At 46.9% G+C, this 20,254-nt stretch overlaps 1 long non-coding RNA gene across 2 annotated transcripts; it reads right to left on the minus strand.

Moving 5' to 3' along the window:
- Positions 1-12,835: 12,835 nt before the first annotated feature.
- Positions 12,836-14,261, minus strand: LOC118473366 (uncharacterized). 2 transcript variants are annotated; one of them, XR_004852706.1, is made up of 3 exons: positions 13,654-14,261; positions 13,470-13,565; positions 12,836-12,953 (listed from the first exon to the last, which is right to left on the minus strand). It is a non-coding gene; the product is annotated as an uncharacterized lncRNA (long non-coding RNA). The 2 variants fall into 2 exon arrangements; XR_004852705.1 differs by having other exon boundaries at positions 13,645-14,256.
- Between the last annotated feature and the right edge of the window lie 5,993 nt (positions 14,262-20,254).

The following is a 20,254-nucleotide window of genomic DNA, read 5'->3' on the forward strand; positions in this document are numbered from 1 at the left end:
TGACGCTTCGGGGCACGAGCGAGGAAATCTGCCTTTAAAAAGGGGTCCACCCTTCGAGTAGCAGCCATGTCTTGCTTCTCTCCCACTCGTGGTGCCCTTTCATCTTCGAGCTCTTTGTGCCCCTTTGCCTTCAAGGTTTCTGCTTTGTGTCGCCATAGTTTACCATGGCCTTGTGACTTCATCCCGAGCGTGCCCAGACTGAGTGAGTGCTCGAAATGGTATACCGCCTGCTTGGATGGAATGCGCTGGTATTTGCTGGGAGGACTTGTGTTGGGGTCTCTCCTTTCGGCGACCTTTCTGCCGAAGAGTTTGTGTTCTTTATTTCCAAACTCCCCAGCGAGTCGGTCCCGTCGATCCCATCTTTCTTCGTGCAGCTGTTGGAGGGGCCTGGCCCCCGAGCTCTACCCGTGGTGTCCTGTTTCATCCTTCAGGCGGCCATTGTCGCCTACTTCCGCGGGATGTCCGTGGAGGCAATGTTCTTTCCCGCTTCTTCCTCCAGCATTCGAGGGGAAGGATGATTACCAGCCTCGTGGAGGTGGGCAGCAGGCTGAGCCACGACTCCATCCCATGCGCCCCCCAGTATCTTGGGGTGGGAAGCGAGCCGTGCTGCGGCTCCATCTCTTTGGCTTTGATGGCTTTGGTGGCACCTCTGACGCTGCCTCCCGTCGCTGATCGGGGCGTGGCTGTCCGTCCACCGCATGGGCGACGGTCGCGCCGTGCGCAGGTCCGCCACATACGTGGCGTCCCCCGCGCTGTCAGCCGCACTGTTCCGACGCCGTCCGGGGGGTCGTACAAGACGTTGTACGCTATGGAGGTGGCGGCCGCGTTCTTGGATGGTCTTGTCCTCACCCCCGTAGGAGGACAGGAGCGAGGACCTCTTCGTGCGCACTGTGATGGCCGCCGTTGCCGGCAAGCCACCAGGGCGAAGATGGCCGCCGTTGCTGGCAAGCCGTTGGTGCAGAGGCGGCCACTCGGAGTAGAGGTGGTCGCCACTGCTGGTGAGGCTGCCCGGAGCTAGCTTCGAACGCGACCCTGCTGGTGCAGAGTAGTCCATTCCTGCAGAGTAGAGATGGAGCTAGGGCTCCGCTTGAAAGCGGATGTAATACTTCTGCTTTTTGTAAGGTACTTTTGAATACTATTTATCAAGCAGTATTAGCACTTATCTGTGTACCACTTGTCCCTGTTGTGTGTGGTGTAACTGATTCTTCCTTGGTACCTGGCCCCCCTGGGATGTAGGCTCAATTTGTCGAGGCTGCAGGCCAGCATACCTAAGAAAGAGTTTGGCGGTGGCCCCCAGGAGGTAGCCTCAACTGGGACCTGGGCCTGCACACAGCTTCAGCTAGGGAGCATTAGTAGTACACCCACAGGACCCGTCATCTGACACTAGCCATCCTTTGATACATGCTCGGGACCTACAAGGTCTAGTCTAGGAGGCCAAGTTGTGCGTCCGAACCCCCTGGATGGTGGCTGTAGGTACTAGGACACTTGTCACAGAGTGGTGGAGCATGCAGGCCCATGGTACGGAACCAGGCTGAGCGGCTACATGGGCTCCGGACTACCCCAGGAGACAAATGTCCATTCTCTAGTTCCGGACCCCATGTTGTCGGACCCACAGGACTTATAGCTCCAAATACTAGGTACCCGTCATGGAGTGGTGGAGTGTGCAGGCTTTCGGGTACGGAACCAGGCTAAGCGGCCACACAGGCTCCGGACCACCCCATGGAACGGGGTCCCGTTCTCTAGAGCCGTCTCCCAGCTTGTGAGGCCCTCCTGCTTTCGCAGAGAGGTCCTAAACTGTAAGCCTGGCTGTTCAATTCGGATGTCATTATGTCTGATGGAAAGGGAACTGTTCGGGTGGGTTAGATAAAATAATATCTGAAAAACTGCAAGGTAAGACCATGGTGCAGTCGGATAAACTATCGTAGAGACACATCCGAGGGGGTAAATCTTTTCTTTATAACCTGTCATGCATGGGTGCAGACCAACAGGCCGGGCTTATGAGGGTGGACCTCACCGGGTTGGCGTACACGTATGCGTTATCTAGTTACAAAAGGGAAACAAATTAGACCCCTCAGACTTGCTCCTATAGATAGGACTTACAGAGATGCTCCAGAGGTGAGGAAGAGGTACTCTTTCAGTCATAGCAAGATAGTCACCCCCGGGTTGGCGTATTCCCGCCACCTTGAAGGGTCCTTCCCAGCTGGGGGAGAGTTGCAGAGCCCTTCTAGGTTTGGTACTTGCCGTAGGACTAGGTCCCGACCCTGGGTTCCCATCTGTGTTTGATGAGGGAGTCATCGTCCTTGTGTTGTAGCCATTTCCGCATGGATTTGTCAGAGGCCTCGACCCGTGGGGAGTCCAAAAGGGTTTCTGGGGGAAGGCAGGCTTCGGCCCCGTAGACCGGGGACCACGGGGTCCCTCTAGGGGTCCATCTAGTTGTCCCCACTGAAGTAGGGGCCTCCGGTGAAGACATCCTTCAGGTCCCCCTTGGGTGACTGATATCCGAGGTCCTGTTCAGCTGCGGCCACCTCGTTGTTGTCGACCTTTTCTTTGCCAGGTCGGTGACGAGGTGGGGAGCCGTCCTTGGAAGACTGCTCACACCGCTCGCTGACGCATTTCGCGAGATCAATGATCTCGCGACACTCCGCGACGTTGTGGCGACCGTTGGGGTGCACAGGGCATGAGCCGCTGTTACCCCTCTGCGGCCGTGGGCGTTTGTTGCGGTCGCCCAGGCCCCTGGTCGCAGCTGCAACGACTAGAGCAGTGGACCGCGACCTCTGGTAGTCACGGTCCTTCTTCTTTTTCTTCTTACTGTCCCGGGGGACGGCAACCGAGCCACCCGACTGGGCAGCCCCAGTTTGTGGGGCCGAGTGCCATGCATGACCCTCGGCGGCTCTGGCGCATTTGTCGGCCAGAGCGAAGAGTGTGGGGACAGTTTCGACGTCATGCGTGGCCAACTTCTCCAACATTTTCTCATCACGTACTCCCTGACGGAAGGCCGTGATGATGGAAGCATCAGAAATGCGAGGTATAGTACCTCGCACCTTGGTGAAGCGGGAGATGAACGTCTACAGAGTCTCCCCAGGCTCCTGCCTCACCGCATGGAGGTGGGCCTCCACACCATGCTGCTGGTAAGCACTGGCAAAGTTCGCAATGAACCGCGCGCAGAGCTCTTCCCAGGAGTAGATTGACCCTGGGGCGAGGTTCATGAGCCAAGTCCGGGTAGGACCAGACAAGACAACATGAAAATATGTTGCCATCACAGCGGTGTTCCCACCTACTGCTGTGATAGCGGTGACATACACCTGCAGGAACTCCAACGGATTTGACGTTCTGTCGTACTTTTCCGGCAGGTGCGGCCAGAACTTGGGTGGCCACGATGCCGCGTGAAGATGATCCACGAGAGCGGCGCAGCCCACGCCGGCCACGGGGACACCCGCTTGGGACTGGGTGCCCATTGGGGCCTGCGGTGCTACCGCAACAAAGTCTTGATCGAGGTTGCGGCCCTTGATGTTTTGGTGGCGCTCACGCGCCCTTTCTAAAGAGATTCGTGCATCCTCTCCCGCGCGCCTGCAGTTGAGTTCGGCCCGGAGGTCGTTGGTCTGTGTGCCCCTTACTGAGGGTGAGCGCACAGACGTCGACGCCTCATGTTGGCGCCGGGATGACCGTGACCTCGACCTGGTCGAGGTAGAATGCGCCATGCCGAGCAGCCGGTCGACGTCGTCCCACCACTGCTTCATGGCCCCTGGTAAGGCCGTGGAGCTTGGAGGGTGTCGCAGCAACTCCCTGGCTGCTGACAACGCTCCCGGAGCCGCCCTCGACGGTGTCCGGGATGTCTGTGCAGCTGTATGCTGCCGTGCAGCGTGCACAGCAGCAGTGCCCGGCACTGGGCGATTGGGAACCTGTGGCGTGGAAGAAACAACTTCTTCCTACACCAGGAAATCCGTGGAAGTCTCGGCGCGGTGCTCAATGATTTGCACCATCATGCTGAGCGAGAAAACCAGCAAAAACCTAATGCCTAGCCCCCTACCTGGCGCGCCAAATGTCAGAGAGGGAATTCTACGGCCGGGTGGTAGAGTGCACCCGCCCTAAATCCTAAGATGAGGAAGGGGCTTAAGCATTTTGCCTGTCCTGCTAAGCGAACATCAAGCACATGAACATGCGAGAGTTTAGAGTGATTCGGGCCGCCGGAGCGTAACACCCTACTCCACTGTATGTTGGATTGCTGTGGAAGCTTGAGAGTTGAGAGTCTGAGCCTAAAATTGAGCCTGTGTTGTAACGTTGCATGGCTCCCCTTTTATAGCTAAAGGGGGGCATGTATAAGGGTACTAAGCCCCGACATGTGGGCCCAGTAACATAGCGGATGTAGTACTTGGAGCTACTAATATTTGATGCTAGGGCAATCTTCTCGTGCCCTGACATCCGAGATCTGCGTAGTATCGGCGTGCAGGGGAAGCTTCTCGTACAAGGGATGATGAGCACAGTGCACCGCGCAGCACGGGCGCACTGTTTCGACAATGGACTGGACATGTGCACCGTCTGCAGGGTGGCCCTGGCGCCGCCTGCCAGCAGAGTGGACAGGACACAATAAATGCTGAGGGGGCACATCGCCTGTCAACAGGGTGGACAGGCGGCGCGTCCTTTCCATAATAAATGCAGAGTCCCCATGGTCTAGGGGCCATACGTCAGGCTTCGCCCGCTGGCTTATGTCACGGGCAATGAGCCACATGGCCGCTTCGGGTCTCCACCTGAGCGGGGAGCGCATGCGTAGGGTAAAGCCCGGCCACGTGTCAGTACCGGACCCTTGCTCATGCCAGGGTTTCCCCTGTCCCGGGACCTTGTTGCGGCCCGGACCTTACTCGGAGGGATCTGTACCCCATCCAAGGGACCCGACACGCTTACTCGGGAGTCCCGGGCCACAATCGGGGGTCCGGGTTGTGCGTACAGGGGTCCGGCGCTCCCTCACGGAGGTCCGGCTCGACTGATACATCCTGGATGTATCATCTTTCCTTGCCATATGGTGCCCCTTGCTCTGCCCATGTGGTGGGGACGAGCGCTATTCACTGTGTGGCTAGGGAACGACGTACGGGCACCGTGTCTTCATACTGTAGTAAGGGGTACCCCTGATTTAGGGTACCGACAAGCACACATCCCAAGCCTTGGCCACATGCATCCCAATAAATGTCAAATCCCTTCTGTAGATCTGGCATAACCAACAGTGGGGGTAACATTAATCTCATCTTTAATTGATCAAAGCTATCTTGGCACTTAGAGTTCCACTTGAACTCTCTTCCCTTCTCCAGAAGCGAGGTCATAGGCTTAGCAATCTTAGAGAATCCGTCAATAAATCTTCGATAATAGCCTGCAAGTCCTAAGAAACTGTAATGGGTACTCTCCGGACTTCAGTAACTGTACTGGGTACTCTCCACTCCACTATCTCCTTGACTTTAGCAGGACCCATTGATATCCCACCATTAGAAATGATATGTCCAAGGAATGGCACTTCATCAATCCAGAACTCACATTTGCTATACTTGGCGTAGAGTTGATTATCCCGTAGCTTCTGTAGCACCAATCTCAGATGGTCCTCATGATCACTGTCACTCTTGGAATAAATAAGAATATCGTCAATAAAAACCACGACGAATCTGTCAAGATACTCCATGAACACCTTGTTCATTAGATTCATAAAATAGGCTGGTGCATTACTTAATCCAAATGACACAATTGTGAATTCATATAAACCATATCGGGTTGAGAAAGTCGTCTTGGGAATGTCAGATGGCCTAATCTTCATTTGGTGATAACCCGTTCGGAGATCAATCTTCGAGAACACCCTAGCACCTCTCATCTGATCAAATAAATCCTCAATGCGGGGCAATGGATACTTGTTCTTCACAGTAACATCATTAAGGGATCTATAATCCACACACATCCTTTGCGGTCCATCTTTCTTCTGTACAAACAGAACCGACGCTCCCTAAGGTGAGGAACTCGGACGAATGTACCCAGCCTCTTGTAACTCTGTTAACTGCTTCTTAACTTCTTTTAACTCTTCTATAGACATCATGTATGGCCGTTTAGAAATAGGAGCAGTCCTAGGTAAGAGATCAATGACAAACTCAACTTCCCTATCTGGTGGCATCCCTGGTAACTCCTCTAGAAAGACATCTGAAAAATCCCTAACCACACGAATGTTTTCACCAACAAACTCCTCATCTATAAAGAATGCCGCACGTTGGGTAGAAGTAGTTACTGCAATTTCAACTTGAAACCTTTCTCCTTTAGGGCTGGTGAGTTCTACAGTACCCCTACCACATTGTACAATGGCCTTTGCCTTTCTTAGCCATGACATACCAAGGATCGATATATACTGCTTGCCTCTAATTTATAGCGGTAGCCCGGAAGTCTCTTCCCATAATTGTCAATGTCAATTTATGTGTCATATGATTTGCCTCAACAGGCCCTTTAGGTGTAATTACTATCATTGGTGTTTTCATATTTCGCAGTGGTAATTCTTTGTGTTGGCATATCGATCAGACAAGAATGAATGTGTAGCACCAGAATCAAATAATATTGTTGCAGGAATTGCATTAATATAAAACATACCAAGTGCGATGTCAGCTCCTTCAGCAGTAGCATCAGCGCTGACTTGATTAACCCTGGCAATAGAGAATCCCTTGCCAGATCCTGGAGTCTGCTGTTTGTTCTGAACTGGGGTAGTAGCAATCCTCTGTGGGCAAACATTTGCATAATGTCCAGTATTCCCACACTTGTAGCAAGTAGTGCCTGCACTCTATCCTGAAAATTTCGTCGGGGTGCCAGTGGGGGTAGCCTGACAAGTCGGTGGAGTCCCTTGAGGTGTATGCTGAGCTAGACACTAGCCTCCTCAAGTGTGAACTGGTGTACCCTGGGTGAAACGTAGCAAGGACGAACGCTGCTGCTTCCCTATCCCTGGGATATCGCCTTCCTCTTCAAATATCCTAGCTGAACACGCTTGTGTTCAATAGCTAGGGCTTTATCAAGCAGCCTCTGGAATGACGGAAAGGTGTGAGCCACTAGAGCATACTGCAGAGGTCCATTAAGTCCTTCAATAAAATGCTCCTGCTTCCTCTCATCTTCAGCAACTTCATCCGGTGCATATCTGGAGAGCCGAATGAACTTATCGAGGTACTCGCTGACTGACATGCTCCCCTGCTTCAGTGACAGAAATTCCTTCTTCTTAATCTTCATCAGTCCAGCTGGTATATGACAGTTCCTGAACCGCGTAGCGAACTCTGCCCATGTGATAGTATTAGTACCATCGTGAGCAGCAGTGTAAGAATCCCACCAATCAGCAGGACCAGTAAGACGACCAGAAGCATATAGAACCTTCTCCCGGTCAGAGCATTGTGCAATATTCAACATCTTCTCCATAGACTTTAGCCAATCATCAGCGTCCAGTGGATCAGGAGAGTTAGCAAATGTAGGTGGCTTGTGGATCATGAACTCCCGGTGCTTGCCCTGCGGTGGAACTGGTGGTGGAGATGGTGACAGTAGTGCTTGTTGCTATTGCTGTTGCGCCCTTCGCTCCTGGCGCATCTCCTCTCGCTCTTGGCGCATATCTTGGCATAACTGCCGCATCCGTACGTGCATATCCGCCATGGTATCAGCCATCTGTTGCATTATCCGCATCTGGGCTACAACTGCAGGATCAGCTCCGGCTGGTGGAGGATTTGGAGGATCCATCTTAGCTTGTTGTGGTTATGGTTGTCTAAATATCCTCCGAGTGTGTCGATTGGGAGGTAGATCAATTCCACCACCCTTCCTGGTATTGACCATCTAAGTTAGAAACATATGGTAAGAAAGAATAGTAGACAAGGCAAGTAATTACGAATCGTGTTACTTTGGGGGATTTATTAGCTAAGTAGATTAGTGTTTTACCTACTAAATCTATTTCATTACCTTATGGTGGTACATGGTAGGATGTCCATTTATAATATCTCAATCAATGAAAGAAGCAAATCATGCATTTATCATCAGAACAATCAACCAACATGTTTTTAAATAGAGAAAATAGTTTTCATTTTGTCTTAGGTTTCCCTATCTCTTAAAAAGGTCATAGTTGTAGGATTCCAAGGTGTGAAATCCATCTTGTCTTAGAGTAGAAAAGATAAGAGTAATCAGAGTATGACAACAAAAGGTGAGACAGGATCAAAATAAGATAAGTATAGAATGAATCAGAGTAAGGTAAGTAGGTAAGGGTTTTGTCCATTTCTATCTAGGTTCCATCCTATAGTCAACATTCCTCTGATACCATTTCTGTCACACCCGGATTTAAGGGACAAGCCGGGTGCATCTCATATATGCGCCAAAGAAGACAACACATATAATAACAAAGTGTATATAGATAAATGTCACAATATAATCAGAGTACTTATTACATAGCGGAAGTCTTACAAAATAATAATATAAAACGAACTAAAGTCCATCCTTGGCGCCAATAAGTCAACTAGGAGATGCCACCTAGATCAGATCAAACTCCTCGTTGTGTGGCTCCTCTTGAACCACTTGTTCTTCTCCTGTGGGGGGTGTGAGATAGCAAGGGTGAGCTCACACATGTTCATCGCTCAACATGTTGTGGGGAATAATGTGCATGAACTCACCAAAGGTGGGAGTTCATGTGAAGTGTAAGGCTGATCAACAAAATAAAGGTTGAAGTTGAGCATTGCTTTTATAAGTTGGTCAAAATTTTATTAGCAGTTACTAAGTGTAAGTAAATACCAAACCTTAGTAATAATAAATAGAAGTAATAATAAAGTAATTCCAATGCGATGCAAATGACAAATTGAATTTAATTCCATAAATTAATCATGTGAGTGTCCGAGTCGCTCATGACCGTGAGCACGGTTAGTATACCAGTTTTACACTCTGTAGAGGTTGTACCCTGTACCCACAAGTCGTGTATCCCATGTCATCAGGGTTTGCAAGGCCCTTAGACACTACCGAGGTGAACGGTTAGGGATCCACTACGAGCCCTTTACAAAGTTCCACTAGCTTCTGAAAACCCGCTACAGTTTATGGGAAGAGCACTTGCAAGAATCCCTCGTCTGAGCGCCATAGCAGCAAAATCAACCCGATAACCTCCCTGCATGCAACTCCCCTACTGCCCTTGCCCCTTTCGGGTAAGGTAGTCCTCCACTAGCTTTCCTAATTAGTCAGCCAAGGGCGTCCCATACCACCCTTGTGGTGGCACTGTTCTCCCGGGTGGTTCTCCATGTTCCCATTAACATAATGATCTTATCATGAACAGTAAATAATAAACTAATAACAAAAGTGTGAACATGTGTAATGTATATCTCTATACCCAAAACCACATAAAGCAATAGCATATACTACCCAAAAATTCAGTGGTAAAACAAGGTATAAATATAGCCAAAACTAGGGTAACATATTGGATCCCATCAAATTAACCTATGCAGATCATTATGATTGATAAGAATATGACTGGGTAAAAAGGAAGTGATTAAGGGCACAACTGCCTTCAATGAGCTCCTGCTCAGCAACTTCTATCTGCCGGGCACCAGGATCCTCAGCCACTGGCTCTTGTACTCGCCACAATACACACAAGCACAATATATAGAGAAAATTAACATCACACCAAACATGTAAACAAAATACATAATAAAATCTACATATTAAAATAAGATCCTAGGAACAGGAATCATTAATTCTGGAATTATGGATTTTAAGTTATGACTTTCCAAAGATTTTATGTGTTTGGTATAAGATTAGTTGGGAAATAAATTTTAATGTGACTTTCATGTCAAAACAGCGGTACTAATGGATAAACAATAATATTACAAAATTTTAGAAACTGAAATGGATCAATTTGGAGTTCATATGAACTTTCTATGATTTAAACCAATTCTAGCCATTTACTTTACATTAAAAATAGATTTCCAATTCAATTTTCCTGATTTACAAATTCCCTGGGCTGCGCCTCAAATTCTAGAGACAACAGGGGCTAAACTACAAAAATTCTAGAGACTCAGAGCGCTGTTGCTCTGGACGGCGGGTTCATTTTCTATTTTTAGGAGGTTTCTTATGTAAAAACGATAGGGCGAAGGGGTACGCAGCGCACTCGGCCATTGGATTAGAAGTTTATGGCTTAGATTAGACCTATCCAAGATCGAATCGGTATGGAACGAGGACCGCACGATCTAAATCTGGCGCTCCTGATTTAAAAGCCTCAAACCAAATCTCGTCCACATGATTTAAATACACTGGCTACTGCTACTCCAAACCGAAGCGTTGTCCTAGATCTAATCGTGGCCGTTGCAACGAAGATGAACAGCACACAATCCGTCTTCTACCTCACCGCCCAGATACGGCGGAGAGAGCTCCACCCGGCGACGCGCTCGCCGGAGACATCGCCCCGTGCGCGTGGTTGAGCCCAAACCCTAAGTAACCCATACTACATGAAGGTATGTCAACGGCGAACACGGAGGAGGTGAAAATTACCGAGAATCGGCGTGCAGACGGGTTGTTCTCGAGTCTAGGCGGAGCGGCGGTGCTCCTTCCACTTCGGCGAGCAATTCCCTTCACGCCGCTGTAACTCACGCCCGAATTCTCCTCGGTACACGATCCACACTCCCGTAGGGTAGTCCCAGAGCACACGATGAGTGTTTAACGGGAGCGACGGTGGTTAACGCCTGCGATGGCTATCGACAAGGTGGTCTGGCACAACGCTAGTTGTCGAAGGGGCGAGGTAGGTCAACAGGGCACGGGCGTGCTATTTGTAGGGCGGCGGATACGGCGCCTGCAACCGAGTTGACCACAATGGCCCCGCGCGATTTCTGCGCACGCCGCCGCCGATCCCGGCGAGGTGGGTAGCTAGGGGAAGGTGGCGCCTGACAGCCGGTTCCATTCGCACAGGCACGGACGACGCGAACATGGCACACTAGGCTGACCGGGAGGACCCACTGGTCGGTGCAGGTGCGTTACTTGAGGTGAGCGGCTCACGAGGCGGCCCAGAAAGTCAGTGAGTATGTGATGGCGCGCAGAGTGGCTGACGGGTGGGGCCCCCTTGTCGGTGGAGCACGTGGTCGTGGGAGCGCGATGATGGGCTGCGCGAAGGAAGCTAGATGGGCTGGAGGCAAGGAATTGGGCCTAGTGAGGGTTTTTCTTTTTATTTTATGTTTTCTTTTTCTTTTTATTCTTCCTTTCTCCTTTTTGATTTCAAATTTAAATTTGAATTTTAGTTGTAGATTTGCACATAAGTCAAATGTACTAAATCAAATTTGGTGATGAAAAGAATATATTTATGTATATAATTATTTCCTATGTTTTATGTGGTATTTCTTTTCTTTCTCCACTTCTAAATTCTAGAATTCTTTTATATCTTAAATTCCACTTTGGACTTTAATATATTTCTTTTTACATTATTTTTATGTTGTCACAAGATGCACACAAAATAAAACCTCAGCATGATGCACAATTTAGTGGCATGACTTTTATTAATCCTTTGTTTTTAAATGAGGTATTCACATGTGATAGTAAATAGAGATGGTACACATATAGGAACTAATGTCTCATCTAGTATTATCTTACAAATTGGGTATTACACCTCCCGTGTTATCGGCCCAAGGATTTCCCACAAAACATGTATATTACAGTATTCACATTTGATATACACACACTTCGGAGATAGAGCGGAAGACTTACAAAACATTATTTACATTTCCAAAACTCAAGTTTTATATGCTAGAAAGAGTTATAATATTTGCAAGTTCTGTTAGTCTTTGAAGTGCATAACTTAATTACAATACTTGGAAAGGTGAAGCCTTTCCATAAGAAATACACATAAGCAAACTAAGCTTGAAGACCTCCACATGAAGCAACTAATGAAGCCAAAGACATCAAAACCTTTCCTGCAACAACATAGGGAATAAAACCCTGAGTAGGCAATTACTCAGCAAGACTTACCCGACTAAGGAAAAGACTCTCAAGGGTATGCTAGCTTTTGGGAATCAAGGGAAAAGCTCATTAATTATCAAAGGCTCCTTTTTGTAGAAAAGTAAGCTTACTAAGTAGATCCTTAAGCCAAGTTTTACTTCACAGGTTAGGTTGTTACTTCAATCTACTAACCTGAATCTAGATTTGCCTAATCTAGATCATACACTTGGCCTACACTAGATTGTTTTTAATTAAATCTTTGTTATACTTGTTAACTACGATGCAGAGCAGTGATCCAGTCTTCATAACCGAGAAGTAACGGCGATCCGAATCGATTAATACCCAGATGGGGATCTCCAACCACACGACATATGTAGCACTTAACCCTTGCATATGTCAACCATTCCCACGGATCCTCCACTACATGAACTGGTCCACGCTACCCGGGAGCACATTACCCTACCATCCAGCCTCTTGCCAGGAGGATAACTGCTACTCCCACCATCTCCCACGCCCAGTGCGCGGTTGTCCTTTCACGTATGGAATAGACGGGTTCAGGCTTATCCATTACGAGGTGCAAGTCAACCACCCGACCTCAAGTGATGACGGGTTCAGGCCATGCCTAGATAATGAATTTCTCACTGTAGATGATGCATTCATTATCCCAATCAAATTTTCTTTTGGAAGTTATGAGTCATAGATCAAAAATATTTTTCTAATCTATCCGCATGATTAAGCATCTCTAGATTTTATAAAACAGATGACAAGGTATAGCAATCAATTCTTTCAAGGAATGATAATGCATCAAGTGTTTAATCAATCAACTCCTATCACCTAATGCATCATATAACTGATAAAATTTTGTAAATACAAGGAAGGTGGCAAATGCACCGGGGCTTGCCTTTGTTGCAGAGAAGATCCAAAATCCTTCTACTAGATAACCAGTTAGATGGAACCACACCAATGGGTATTCAAGTACTGGAGCAATTTCTCTTTGATGTCCACTTCTTCATGGAGCTCTACATGAGATAATATGGTTATGAATGATTGTGCAATGCCATGAAAATGCAACTTGCCTAGAGGGTAACAAAGAATACATCTAGAATACACCTACAAGCTATCATCACAAGCTACAAGTCATTAGAGAGCTAATCCTTTTAAGATTTCACCCAAACACCTCAAACTTAATAAGCAACTTCATCCCATCACTAAGACACTAGATGCCCTAATTACCCAAGGATGAAATCCTTTCTTCTATTTTGAGCAACAATTAGTTTGCTAAGCAAACATTGCCTAAACAGCTTCAAACTTTACCCAAGAGCTAATATGTCCAAGATAAGCTTACATAATTTTCCTATAATTGTTAGTGCTCTATTTTTAAACACACCTAGCACACAATCTAAATCTTTTCTTCTCCAATCATCACACACAAACACAGGATAAGGACGATGGCGCTAATCATAGCCTACCACAATCACACAAGAACCAATTCTTTTGGACTTTCTCTTGCATTTACACATATATCCGAACCGCACCTGCTCTAACACGCGACAAGCCGATGAAGCGAGAGGAACACGTAAGGCCGCACGGAGAAAACACACCGAGCACGACAGCTTGTCGGGTGTGAGGACCTGCAGGAGATGACGACACCATTACTGCTAAGTACACAGCCGGTAATTCCAAACAAATAAAAATTTATGATGAACCGACGAGGCAGACGGCTAGCGGCTTCACGACGATTCCGCGAGTGCGATGAGGTTAGAGCAGAGGTTGTGGGTTGTCGAAGACGATGACGCGAAGGAGCTGTGGGTCGAGCATGACTGGCGAGAAAACGACGATGACGTCACGTCGCGCCAAGAGCTCAACGACGACGAGAGCACCGGTGATGCTGTGATGAAGTCGAGGGATACGACGCTGAAACAACAGGTCGACGACGAGGTGGAGCTCAGACGGCTGTAGAACAGTGTTGAAGTACGCAGGACCGGACCTAGGCAAGGACGAGCAGAGACCGGAGGTTGGGACATAACAGAATCGACGACAGGTGCAGAGGGCCGAGCTGCTTTTACGTGAGGGAGCAGGACACTCACAGGCTGAGAGCGAGCAGTTGGGGAAGAACTACAGAGAAGCTTGCTAGAGCACAGCTTGGAAACGAGCAAGGACAGGCTGGCCGCTGGGGCTAGGAAACATGGAGAGCGAACGCTGGGGCAGGTGATGGCTGGGGGTTTTCCTGGGAGTTGAACGTGGTGAAGCCGAGCAACAGTTGGAGTTGCAGGTGACGTGAGGAATTCTCCATCCAGGAACATCTATCTCTATTCGTATGAGAGAAAAGAAAAAGAATATGGTAGCTCGTAGCTGTTGGGATAAGAAAAAGAATAGGGGGTGGAGAGTATTCCAGAGAGATGGATGTGTGCGAGAAAGAGGAGGATAGCCGGAGAATTTCCCACAAACCTTATCTTCAAAAAAAATCTTCAATTTTGGTTAAAGAATTCTGGTAGATATCCAGAAAATGAGCTAAAACATCCCGAAATTCAGCTCTCCAACTGAATTAAGCAAACTAAGGTCCTATTTCAATCTCACAGAATAAATTTTAGCTTCCCGCTAAACTTTAGCCATATAAGTTGAAGTGCTAAAGTTTAGCTTCTTGGGTGTTTGGACTACTCTAATAAAGTTTAGCACATTAGAATAAAAAAGACATCTATGCCCCTAATGCGGAGAGAGAGGGAGTGAGGTTGGAGGGCATGGGTGGAAAATGAGGTTCCCTGGCCCACGTTTAGCTACTTTTAGCACCTCTTGATCAGCTTATGAGATAATAGGTGCTAAATTTTATCACACCACCATTAGCTCTCCTGTTTAGATCACCAAATGGCTAAAAGTAGCTAAAAAAGCTGCTAAAGTTTATCTAGTGGGATTGAAACAGGGCTTGAATCAAAATTTCAGCCACCCGAACTGAACTCGCCGCTCAAGTGAATCCCCATCCTTGTCCCATTTTCATCACAATATTCCAAATGGTAACAGGGAACCGACCTTAACATAAACTGCTCTCCAAACTATATTTTATTTCTTTGCTATAGGGACTGCAACTCCAAACTCCAAGGATCATACTCAAAAGATCACAAAAAATCGGATGAAAAACACTGCATTTCAGCCTCAGCTAGCTAAATCAAAACTGAACTCAACACCCACCAGAGAGAGTTTGAGCATAGTTTACTCCAAATTTAGTGCAGCACCAAATAAAACTAATTAAAGGAAACTTGTTCACTATTATATGGTATTTCACTTTCCTATAGAAACCATAGTCTATAACTCCATAAATCAGCTACAAGAGAGCTCCAAAGTTAGGCAAAACTCACTGAAATTCAGTTTCAGGTAACTAAACCAAGTCTGAAATCAAAGTCTGACATCATGTTTTTGCGCACCCTTTCCTCCCAGTTCCATGTAGCTTTAGGGGCCTAACCTTTAACCAAACTTGTACATAAATATGTGGTCTTCCACTTGGTACATGAACTTTAGCTCATAGCGGTATGGATCAACCACCAACAAGCTCCCAAAGTTGCCTCTGAAAATAAATTATTCAGGTCAGAGATTACACTAAGTCTGAAACTCCACAAGTATTACAACCCTACTTTGGACCAGTTTTACACCCAGTTGCATATGGTTTTAGGGGCAGGTTGCCGCAACAAATTTGTATCCCTAGTGTAGTTCTACAACCTAATTATAATGTCCACCTTCAAACTGTTTATAAATCAAAAGTTATGAAGGCTCAAAAACAGCTAGTTGATATTATTTTCAGCAAACTTGAAATCTGTCTCAAAACTGAATTAAGCATTTTACTCCAACTTTTCCTCTAAAACTTGGAGTTCTCCATACATGAAAGTTGTTCAACTTTTCAAATTCTACAACTTTGATATATGGACCCCTAGCAAATTATCTCTAGGTTTAAAACTCCACTTTTGGGCTAGTTTAGAATTTCAATTGAAATTTTGGACCTAATAAAATGTATTCTAGGTGTATCAAGCAAGATGATGCTAATGCATATGATGACATGCCAAAGTTTAATTCTTGTAACACCAGGGGTGTTACAGCCTTCCCCTCTAAAAAGGAATCTCGTCCCGAGATTAAAATTTTGGGCTCAGTAATGGAAAAGGAAATATCTCACGATCTTATTCCACATTTGTTCTTACAAGACAGGGGGTGTACCCCTGTTGGCCTACATCAAAGACAAAATACACAGGGCCTAAGATTTACAGGAATCTAAAAACTGAGGAAAATGCTCCATTAGATAGTCTTCTGATTCCCAAGTAGCCTCATCCGCGGAGTGTTGGTTCCATTGTACTTTATAGAACTTGATAATCTTTCTTCGTGTGATCCGATCTTTTTGATCCAGAATCCGAATAGGATATTCAGAGTAAGTTAGATCAGGTTCAAGGTTGACATCTGAAACCTTAACCACTCTTTCGGGGACTCGGAGACATTTCTTCAACTGAGATACGTGAAACACATTGTGCACTGCTGAAAGATTCTCTGGTAATTGCACCTTATAAGCCACAGGTCCACATCGTTCAAGCACTTGAAATGGACCAACATAGCGAGGTGCAAGCTTTCCTTTGACACCAAAGCGGTTAACCCCTTTCATTGGCGACACCTTCAAATACACATGGTCTCCAGCTTGGAAGAACAAAGGTCGTCATCTTTTATCAACATAACTCTTTTGACGATGCTGAGCTATCTTTAGGTGATGTTGAATTAGTTTGACCTTGTCTTCTGCTTCTTTCACCAAGTTTGGTCCAAAGAAAAATCTCTCACCTGGTTCAAACCAATTCAAAGGAGTTCTACATCTTCGACCATAAAGAGCTTCAAAAGGTGCCATCTTTATGCTTTCCTGATAACTATTATTATATGGAAACTCAGCCAAATGCAAAAATTCATCCCATTTAACCGAATAATCAAGCACACAAGCTCTTAACATATCTTCCAAGATTTGATTCACCCTCTCAGTTTAACCACTAGTCTACGGATGATAAGCTGAACTATGAATTAGCTTGGTACCCAACAATTTGTGCAACTCTGTCCAAAACTTGGCAACAAACTGTGTGTCATGGACCTTCGGTCCATGGGGATAGCTGTCTTCTCCGGCGAGGTTATACCCCTCTGTCGCAGGCTTGGTTGTAGGGTAACAGCCCTAGGCGCTTGAGAGTCATTGCAAGAGAGAGATATTGGTTGATAATTCCTTCCCCCTTCCAACTGCCGAGTACAGGGGCTATATACAGCAATTGGCCGGCATGACTAGAGCTAATCGGCTCCTAGAATTAAGGACTAACAATAGCAACTAATCCTATCTTTCCTCCTAGCCTTGGATAGCAACTAATCCTCTCTTTCCTCCTAGCCTTGGCACCGATTGTTGCTTTCCTTTCCTGCGGGTGCGGACTGCATGGTGGTGACCGCTCCCTATGATGCCCATGACATCTATCCCTCCCTTGAGGACCAGCTCGTCCTCGAGCTGCCATAGACTTACCTGACATGACTTAAGGTTAAGCCTTTTACATCTCGGCTTACCTTTATTATTTAAGATGAAAATACAAAATAATTGTGGAACTAAAATATAAATTTGAACTACATCTATGTCCTCCTGGATCCCAAGGAAAGAGCTGAACTGCGGACTTCATGTTGGATGAAAGGTGGAGGAGGAACCAGCCCGTTCTTATGTTGGGTCTGTCCAGCACCAAGGCAGGTGCCCGAATGAAGGAGACGACCCTCTTTGGCCATGCAGGGGGGCTGCATACCCAGATCTCAACTTCTGCAGGGGGTTCAAAAAGTATAGACGAGACCTGGTGGTTGGGCACGCAGGCTGCGAGTTGGTGCAGCGATGAGCTGATCAGCAAGTGCAGCTTCCGCACCGCCCGCCTAACAAGGAAGCCACGCACTGCGGCTTGCAGGCGCACCACGGCTTGCTCATGTGATGATGGCCATGGGGTGGCCCTGGAGGCCACAGCAAGGTGCTTCTCCCCACGAAGGGACTGTACCTGGCGGCGTGCAAGGAACCCTCGCGCTGCCGCCTGAAGCCGCACCGCTGCTTGGAGTTCCTTCTCTGTCTTCTCCTTGTAGCGGTGGAACATCACAACGAACTGATCCCACTTCTGTGCGAAACGGCCAAAACTCTCTTCGAGCTGAGTGAATGCAGCTGGAGATGGAGAGGGCGGGTGGGAGGGCGTTGCGACGGCTGATGGCGCGACAGATGGTGGTGGTGAGGGATGGGCGGCTGGTGGTGGTGAGGATAACCTGGAGCTGATACCAGGTGTCATGGACCTTCAGTCCATGGGGATAGCTGTCTTCTTTGGCGAGGTTATACCCCTCTGACGCATGCTTGGTTCTAGGGTAGCAGCCCTAGGCGCTTGAGAGTCATTGCAAGAGAGAGAGAGATTGGTTTGATAATTCCTTCCCCCTTCCAACTGCCGAGTATAGGGGCTATATATAGCCATTGGCCGGCATGGCTAGAGCCAATCGACTCCTAGAATTAAGGACTAACAATAGCAACTAATCCTATCTTTCCTACTAGCCTTGGATAGCAACTAATCCTCTCTTTCCTCCTAGCCTTGGCCCCGATTGTTGCTTTCCTTTCCTGCGGGTGCGGACTGCATGGTGGTGACCACTCCCTATGATGCCCATGACACTGTGGACCCCGATCCGACACGATGGTCTTGGGTACACCATGTAGACTTAGAATGCGAGCAATATACAACTTATCATATGCAAGCACCGAGTTGCTTTTGTTCATAGGTAGGAAATGAGCTAACTTGGCAAGACGATCCACAATCACCCAGATAGAATTGTACCCTCGTGAGGTTTTGTGTAAACCAACAATGAAGTCCATACTGATATCTTCCCACTTCCAGGCTAGAATGGGTAAAGGTTATAATGGCCCGGCATATTTCAAATGGACGACTTTCACTCGTTAGCAAGTGTCACACTTAGCCACATACCGAGCAATTTCTATTTTCATCTTAGTTCACCAAAACCTTTGCTTCAGATCTTGATACATCTTATTGCTTCCTGGATGAATGGAATACCGAGACAAATGAGCTTCGTCCAGTATTTGTTTGATAACAATCCAGGTACCTTTGGCTCTACCAAACGGTTATGGAACCAAAGAACACAATTTTCATCGATTCTAAAACAGATAGCTTTTCCTGCTTCAACTTTTTCTTTGATATGAGCTATACCTTTATTCACTCTTTGCGCATCAATAATTTGGCTTTGGATAGTTGATTCAAGAATAAGATTGGCTATGGTTTCATGCTGAATTATTCCCAAATTCATTTTTTCCATTTCCTGACACAGGGTGATAGCTAAAGGTTTTATCGAAAGACAATTACACTGAGACTTCCGGCTGAGAGCATCTGCCACTACATTAGCCTTGCTAGGATGGTAATGAACTTCTAATATCATAATCCTTGATCAACTCAGCCATCTCCTTTGCCTCATATTCAGCTCAGACTGGATAAAGATGTATTTCAGACGTTTATGATCAGTATATATGTGACATGTATTGCCCAGCAGATAATGGCGCCAAATCTTAAGTGCATGAACAACAACAGCCAGTTCGAGATCGTGGGTTGGGTAATGCTCTTCATGACGCTTGAGTTGTCGTGTTGCATAAGCAATCACACAACCTTCTTGCATAAGTACACACCCTATGCCAATGTCCGAAGCATCACAATAAACATCAAAGGATTTCTCAATATCAGGCTGCGCCAATACTGGTGTTGTAGTCAATAACTTCTTTAGTTCTTCAAAAGGTTTGTTGCACTCGAATGACCACGCAAATGTGACATGATTCTTGAGCAACTCAGTAATAGGCTTAGCTATCTTGGAGAAATCTAGAATAAAATGATGGTAATACCCCGCCATTCCAAGGAAACTTCAGACTTGGTGTATTGTAGTGGGTGGTTTCCATTCCAAAATGTCCTTGACTTTACTTGGGTCGACCGCAACACCTTCGACAGACAAGATATGACCCAAGAATGGAATTGTGTCCAACCAAAATTCACATTTACTGAACTTGGCATATAGTTGGTGTTCCCTTAGCCGTGTCAAAATGACACGCAAGTGCTCTACATGTTCTTCTTTAGTCTTGGAGTATATCAAGATGTCATCAATAAATACCACCACAAACTTGTCAAGTTCAGTCAAGAATACCGAGTTCATCAAGTACATGAAATGAGCTGGAGCATTAGTCAAACCAAGAGACATCACCAAATATTCATAGAGACCATATCGGGTAGTGAAGGCAGTCTTGGGAATATCTTCAGGTCGAATTCTTATC

This window comes from Zea mays, chromosome 9, assembly GCF_902167145.1.
Source record: "Zea mays cultivar B73 chromosome 9, Zm-B73-REFERENCE-NAM-5.0, whole genome shotgun sequence".
NCBI classification, from domain to species: Eukaryota; Viridiplantae; Streptophyta; class Magnoliopsida; order Poales; family Poaceae; genus Zea; species Zea mays.